The 8,218-nt window shown below is 38.4% G+C and overlaps 1 protein-coding gene across 2 annotated transcripts in view; it reads right to left on the bottom strand.

The window, feature by feature from the left end:
• GRM7 (glutamate metabotropic receptor 7) overlaps positions 1 to 8,218 on the bottom strand; it is an 805,916-nt gene that overhangs the window by 684,265 nt on the left and 113,433 nt on the right. The gene's annotated exons all lie outside the window — the stretch shown is intronic.

The raw sequence follows: 8,218 nt of genomic DNA, 5'->3' as shown, positions 1-8,218 counted from the left end.
CACATTAAAAGGATTATACACCATGATCAAGTGGGGTTTATTCCAGGAATGCAAGGATTCTTCAATAGACGCAAATCAATCAACGTGATACATCATATTAACAAATTGAAGGAGAAAAACCATATGATCATCTCAATAGATGCAGAGAAAGCTTTCGACAAAATTCAACACCCATTTATGATAAAAGCCCTGCACAAAGTAGGCATAGAGGGAACTTTCCTCAACATAATAAAGGCCATATATGACAAACACACAGCCAACACTGTCCTCAATGGTGAAAAACTGAAACCATTTCCACTAAGATCAGGAACAAGACAAGGTTGCCCACTCTCACCATTATTATTCAACATAGTTTTGGAAGTGTTAGCCACAGCAATCAGAGAAGAAAAAGAAATAAAAGGAATCCAAATCAGAAAAGAAGAAGTAAAGCTGTCACTGTTTGCAGATGACATGATACTATACATAGAGAATCCTAAAGATGCTACCAGAAAACTACTAGAGCTAATCAATGAGTCTGGTAAAGTAGCAGGATACAAAATGAATGCACAGAAATCTCTTGCATTCCTATACACTAATGATGAAAAATCTGAAAGTGAAATTAAGAAAACACTTCCGTTTACCATTGCAACAAAAAGAATAAAATATCTAGGAATAAACCTACCTAAGGAGACAAAAGACCTGTATGCAGAAAATTATAGGACACTGATGAACGAAATTAAAGATGATACAAATAGATGGAGAGATATACCATGTTCTTGGATTGGAAGAATCAACATTGTGAAAATGACTCTGCTACCCAAAGCAATCTACAGATTCAATGCAATCCCTATCAAACTACCACTGGCATTTTTCACAGAACTAGAACAAAAAATTTCACAATTTGTATGGAAACACAAAAGACCCCGAATAGCCAAAGCAATCTTGAGAACGAAAAATGGAGCTGGAGGAATCAGGCTCCCTGACTTCAGACTATATTACAAAGCTACAGTAATCAAGACAGTTTGGTACTGGCACAAAAACAGAAATATAGATCAATGGAACAGGATAGAAAGCCCAGAGATAAAACCATGCACATATGGTCACCTTATCTTTGATAAAGGAGGCAAGCATATACAGTGGAGAAAAGACAGCCTCTTCAATAAGTGGTGCTGGGAAAATTGGACAGGTACATGCAAAAGTATGAAATTAGAACACTCCCTGACACCATACACAAAAATAAACTCAAAATGGATTAAAGACCTAAGTGTAAGGCCAGACACTATCAAACTCTTAGAGGAAAACATAGGCAGAACACTCTATGACATAAATCACAGCAAGATCCTTTTTGACCCACCTCCTAGAGAAATGGAAATAAAAACAAAAATAAACAAATGGGACCTAATGAAACTGAAAAGCTTTTGCACAGCAAAGGAAACCATAAATAAGACCAAAAGACAACCCTCAGAATGGGAGAAAATATTTGCAAACGAAGCAACTGACAAAGGATTAATCTCCAAGATTTACAAGCAGCTCATGCAGCTCAATAACAAAAAAACAAACAACCCAATCCAAAAATGGGCAGAAGACCTAAATAGACATTTCTCCAAAGAAGATATACAGATTGCCAACAGACACATGAAAGAATGCTCAACATCATTAATCATTAGAGAAATGCAAATCAAAACTACAATGAGGTATCATCTCACACCGGTCAGAATGGCCATCATCAAAAAATCTAGAAACAATAAATGCTGGAGAGGGTGTGGAGAAAAGGGAACCCTCTTGCACTGTTGGTGGGAATGTAAATTGATACAGCCACTATGGAGAACAGTATGGAGGTTCCTTAAAAAACTAAAAATAGAACTACCATACGACCCAGCAATCCCACTACTGGGCATATACCCTGAGAAAACCATAATTCAGAAAGAGTCATGTACCAAAATATTCATTGCAGCTCTGTTTACAATAGCCAGGACATGGAAGCAACCTAGGTGTCCATCATCGGATGAATGGATAAAGAAGATGTGGCACATATATACAATGGAATATTACTCAGCCATAAAAAGAAATGAAATGGAGGTATTTGTAATGAGGTGGATGGAGTTAGAGTCTGTCATACAGAGTGAAGTAAGTCAGGAAGAGAAAAACAAATACAGTATGCTAACACATATATATGGAATCTAAGGGAAAAAAAAAAAAAAAGGTCATGAAGAACCTAGTGGCAAGACGGGAATAAAGACACAGACCTACTAGAGAATGGACTTGAGGATATGGGGAGGGGGAGGGGTGAGATGTGACAGGGTGAGAGAGTGTCATGGACATATATACACTACCAAATGTAAAACAGATAGCTAGTGGGAAGCAGCCGCATAGCACAGGGAGATCAGCTCGGTGCTTTGTGACCACCTAGAGGGGTGGGATAGGGAGGGTGGGAGGGAGGGAGATGCAAGAGGGAAGAGATATGGGAACATATGTATATGTATAACTGATTCACTTTGTTATAAAGCAGAAACTAACACACCATTGTAAAGCAATTATACTTCAATAAAGATGTTTAAAAAAAATTTTTATTGAAGTATAACATATGTGCAGAAAAGGACATACGTTGCAAATATGCAGCTAGATGCATTTTTACAAAGAGAGCACAACTATACGACTGGCAGTGAACTTGAGAAGTAGAAAGTTACTAGTGTCCTGGAAGCCTATTTTTGGCTCTTTCTCGACCTGAAAAATTATCATTTGAACTCAAATTTCATTTGTATTAGGGTTTAAATGATATGGAAGAAGTGAGGAAATCTCTTCCCACGGACCCTTGGTTAGGCATAATATGTTCCCTAGGTGCTATTCTCGGGCCTTCACCGTAGCCTCTCAAAGTGACTTTCTTTTGGTGTACTCTTCTATGTGTTTTATTTTGATGAAAATTTCTAAATGTCTGCACCATTTTTTTTAAAAAAACTGTTCTATGCAATTTTTATTTCCCTATTTCTTTGATTCCTGATATGACTCAGTCAGATTAAGTAAAGATCTGAACCCAAATCAATTTTACGTGATCCCTTTTTAACAAATATTCTAATAGAGAAACACAAATTGCCACTGTATCTCTTCAGACCTCAACATTCCTCTGGTATGTATCAGACAGTATAGACTAGGTCATGCCGCTATAACAAACGCAATAACTCATGGCTTAAAGTACATATTATTAAAATATGCCCTGCAGGCTGGATCTGGCTTCTGCCTGCTTCGATAAATAAAGTTTTATTGAAACAGAGCCATGCTCATTTTTTTTTTCTTATTGCCCATGACTGCTTTTGTACTACAATGGCAGAGTTGCATAGTTGTGGCAGAGGCTGTATGACCCATGAAGTCAAAACTATTTACTATCCTGACTTCTTCAGGGAAAGTTTGGTGACCTCTGCTCACAGCAACAAAGTTTTGTTGTTGTTGTTGTTGTTGTTGTTTTTATCACTATGTTTCATGAAGAACATAGATTGACAGAAACTATGCTCAATGAGGATTCCAGGATGAGAGAATCTCTATCCTTTTACGATGCCAACACAGATTAACCAAAGGGGAAGAGAGCATGGGAAAGTGTACACCAACTCTTAAATGAATCTCTTTTACTTACTTTTCATTAGCCAAAGCAAGTCATGTGACGCTGACTGAGGTCAAGATGGTGGGAACTATACCCTGAGTGCTCTGGGTGGGGAGAACCAGAAATAGTAACTGTACATCCTTAAAGAAAATCTCCTTCTAAACAAATAAATACAAAACTCAGCCATCCAGACACAAAATTTCACTATAAAAGACCTCAGAAAAATACTATAAGGTATTTTTTAAACATCTACCATATGATCAGGGGCTATGATATTTAAAAAGATATTTTATGTTACTATCACTGGCCAAGGTCCACAAAAATAAAAATCATACTCAGCAAGAAGTAAGTTGTCTTTAAAAAAAACTGTGATGTTTTAAAGAAAAAAATTGTGTGTCCAGGATAAATGTCCTACTAGTGTCCTTTAAAAAGTTTCCTTTACGATTTTCGACAGAAAAAAAAAAACTTTAGCTTTTTGTTTCAAGTACTGGGATATTATGGCAATTTAATTACTCATTGGGTCAATTTAAGGAAGTAGTGTCTCCATCCTGTGGACTCTTAGTACATTGTTAACAAATTTTATTTAGGATGACAAACACTGTTTCACTTACACAAAAACAGGTAGAAAACATGAGAATAAGAAAATTGCTTCCCCTATCCCTGTAAACATGCTCATGTCTCCTTTACCAGAAGAACAAAACCACATTCCTCCCCTGTCACATCCCTGCATTTGGTCTCCGTTCATGCTGCTCCTTGACCATCAAGGTCTCTGGAAGAGTAATTTACTAACTACCCAGCCCAACAGTCTTTTCCCTGTCAGAGAAAATAAAATATTACTCAGAAATATTTTACCTTGAAAATGCCTCTTTTCATGGACTCCAATGGCCCAATATTTTCCCCCTTTCTTCTTCTACCTCAAAATAATTCTTTCTACCTATTGTATTAAACTATTTTTACATAATCACATTTACTAAGATGTCACTCACCAAATTTCCACTAACAATGTTATTTTGTATTCTTGACTACCTAGTCATTCTTCGGCAGCTACCATCTCTATGCAATTGACTCCCAGATCTACAACTTCAAGCCTCAACCCATTTCCAAATTATCACCTCCCAGCAAGTAACAGGAAATAAATTCATTGCTTCCTCCCTCAATCTTCCTCCTTGCTGACTTCCTTCCTTGTGTCAGGGTATAACAGATCACCAGCTTCAAAGTCTTTATTCCTACATCTCCTTCTCTACCTAATCCATCACTAAACCCTGTCAGCTCATGAACCATAATTTCCTGTTTTGTCCCCACTGCCGACATCTTTTTCAGAGCAACATAATTGCTAACCTTGAACACTACAATACGCTCCTGCCTGGTGTCTCCACATACAGTGTCTACACCACCAAGCTGTCCTTTGTGACACTAGATTACTTGTTCCAACATGCTATTCTTTTTAGGTCAAAACCATTTGACTACCAACCACAGTACAAACCATCCAGCTAGGCATCTAAGGCTTCCCTCCATCTCTTTTCAAGACCACTGACCTGACACATGCCATATATTTTAGGACACGTATTAGCCATAAAGTGGCCAATCTTTATTATTGTCTCTGATTTTATACTTCCTTGCCTCTTCTCAATCTGTTCACACCCCTGGGAATGCCCTCCCCTGATATTAACCAGGTCATTAAGCTCCAAGGCTTGTATCATTATGTGACCTGCTCCTTTTTGATACCCCAGCAAGGGTCTCTGTCTGCTTCCTCATCCTTAGATCTCTCTTCTATCTTTCCCTGTTCTGATCTGTGTTCCAAGAGGCTGACCTCATTGACTGCATTACCCAGCCTCCCACATCGGCTGAGTTTGAGTTGCCTTTGGCCAATGGGATGGAGCAGCGACTCTCTGGGACGAGAGAGAGTTGGAGGTATTTCTTCCTGACTCTCTCCTTGTTTGAGGCCATGTTCTCTGGCAGTGGCTGCTTTTCTTGATGACTCCAGCTCCTGTGGAGGAGGTCTCCTCCACGCCTCCACCCCTTACCTGGCTTCAGAACACTGTTTCCTCTCTTGGCCCCTTTAGGGCTGATAGCTTCCTGTGATGGCTACTTCTGCACCTTCAACATCCCTTGTTAGTTCCGCTGAACCTATCCAGACCTCTAAAAATAGTTCCTTCATTAAAGTTTTTTGAATTATCTGAATTGGATTCTGTTCCCTGTTGGCAGCCTTACTGATATGAAGCACTGACATAACCCACTTATGAGCCCCCAAAGGCAATTTCTTCCTGCTTTGGTGACCTCTGGCCAGTTCTGCGTTGCATTTCAGTTATTTGTATATGTGAAGCATCTCTACCATTTGACTGTAGGTGGTTTCAGGTTAAATATTTATCTTTGCAGACTCCAAGTAATCAATGGACTATTTGGCATGTATGGAGACTCAATAAATACTTGTTTAACTGAGTTTACTGAATAGTAGTAAATTATGTAAAAGAACACACAGCATAATGGACAAGGCAGGGAAGGAATATTAAGACCAATTTTTTTTTTTTTTTTTTTTTTTTTTTAACAAATGCCCACTTTCAAAACTTTCATGCATCTCAATTTGTAGCTATGCCCCTAATCTCCCACTACTTCTGTCTTTCCACTTCTGCCTTTGTTTAGGCGACAGTACCTCCTCTCCACTTTCCTGTTTCCATCTCTCTGAACCCTCTTTCAGTTTCCCCTTAAATGGCAAAATTAAGGAATCAAAATATTTATTAACATGTCTATGTTCCACACTAGTAACTTAAAACAGGGATAATAGTAGTAACTTTTAAATGTCTTGGATGCCTGCTATTTGGAAGAAAAATGAGCAAAAAAAAAGTTTCTTCTTTTTTCTAGGTAATGCTTAATTACAATCTCCCATTCCAGAATTAATAAACCTTAAAAAATAAAATGATCCCCATTTTTGGACCCCCCTGAAAGAGTCCATGAAATTGTGCCATTAGATTTGTTTGCTCGCTTGCTTTTTTAAATTTTCTTCTCAAGAAACTTTTAAATATCAAGGAAGCAATGGACTAAAACATACGGCTAGAGAACCAGCATCATTCAGAGATTTTGGCAAAATAACCATCAAATCCAGAATCCCACCACCTGCCTTCAGTTTTCAAGGAATTCAAGATAAAAGGGGAAGTTGGGAAGGGCTGCCTGTATCTAGCTACCAAGAAGTCCAAGGGATGCCCCCTGCTAGCATAAACGATTAACGGTTCTGTTAGACACAGCCTTTTAGGAACGAAGGAATACAGGTAATCAGAGAGGAAATGGAGAGTCAGCTGGCATCGTGTGCTCTTGGACGTCACAGAAAAAGAGCAACTTAGGGATGAGAATCTCTGAAGATAAATGGAAACAACTGCTATTCACATTTCTGAATGTTTCGTCAGTGTTCCAGGAGAAGACTCATTAGCACTTATGAGTCTTCCTCTTTTATTCTGGAAACTATATTTCTGGTCATGAATTCCAAGATAACATTAGCTCTTCTCGCAGCTCTGTTGCACTGATGATTCATACTGAGTGAATGATCAATTAAGACCCCGGCGTCCTTCTAACCAATGACACTCCTCAAGTCATATGAGCTAGCGACTCTTTGAACACAAAGTATGGAGCTTTTCCTTATCCACATTCGCTCCTGGTTTCTTAGGTTTGGTCAATTCCCCTTACGATACTTTTTGGTTTTAGATATCTTATATATTTGTCATCATGGTTGTTAACAGTTGTACGATCCAGAATAAGAACTTGGAAAAAGGAAGAGAGGTGCTGATAGGAGGAAGGAAGTCTGAGATAAGCATAGGTTTTCCACTTATTTATGGTAGCCAGGAACACAGCAGTTAAAACTACAGAATAAGGAATAAAATACTGGGTCCTTCCCCTAACCAGCTATGTCACCACAGGCAATTCACCTCACCTTAATGGCTCTGAGTTTTCTCTGCGAGTACAGTAGCCTTTTAAAAATTCCATATGTTGTGGACTTACTATTCTATGTTGATCTAAGTACTGTTAAAAGCATGAGCCAATGCGGTAAAGTATATGAAGTGCATGAAATGATAAAAGTATATTATTTCTTTTGGACCAAAGAATAAGCTTCCAAACTGCTTTTGGAACATATAAATACCTTCAATGGTATTTCCAAATGTGTATTCCACTGACTGTTACTTCTAAAAGCTTTGTGTAAAAGGGTTATCTTGTGAATTTACTTTGAGAAATGTGGTACATTCTACCCCACCCCACGCCCACTTAGAGAGCTTCAGAGTATATCTGCATTCTGAAGGATTTAAGAAACCCCTTCCTAAAGAAAGTGGATTTTGGTTAAACTACCATTAAAGAAATGATAAGAATTCTCCAGATATATGCCCAGGACTGGGATTGCTGGATCATATGGTAGCTCTATTTTTACTTTTTTAACGAATCTCCATACTATTCTCCATAGTGGCTGCTCCAATTTTCATTCCCACCAACAGTGTAGGAGGGTTGCCTTTTCTCCACACCCTCTCTAACATTTATTGTTTGTAGACTTTTTGAAGATGGCCATTCTGACCGATGTGAGGCGATACCTCATTGTGGTTTTGACTTGCACTTCTCTAATAATTGGCGATGGTTATCGAAAGAGAAAAGTGGGTAGGAGGGATAAATTAG

This window comes from Eubalaena glacialis, chromosome 7 (assembly GCF_028564815.1).
Source record: "Eubalaena glacialis isolate mEubGla1 chromosome 7, mEubGla1.1.hap2.+ XY, whole genome shotgun sequence".
Taxonomy (NCBI): Eukaryota; Metazoa; Chordata; class Mammalia; order Artiodactyla; family Balaenidae; genus Eubalaena; species Eubalaena glacialis.
The sequence above is the reverse complement of the archived record's forward strand: the minus strand, read 5'-3'. Positions and strand labels throughout refer to the sequence as shown.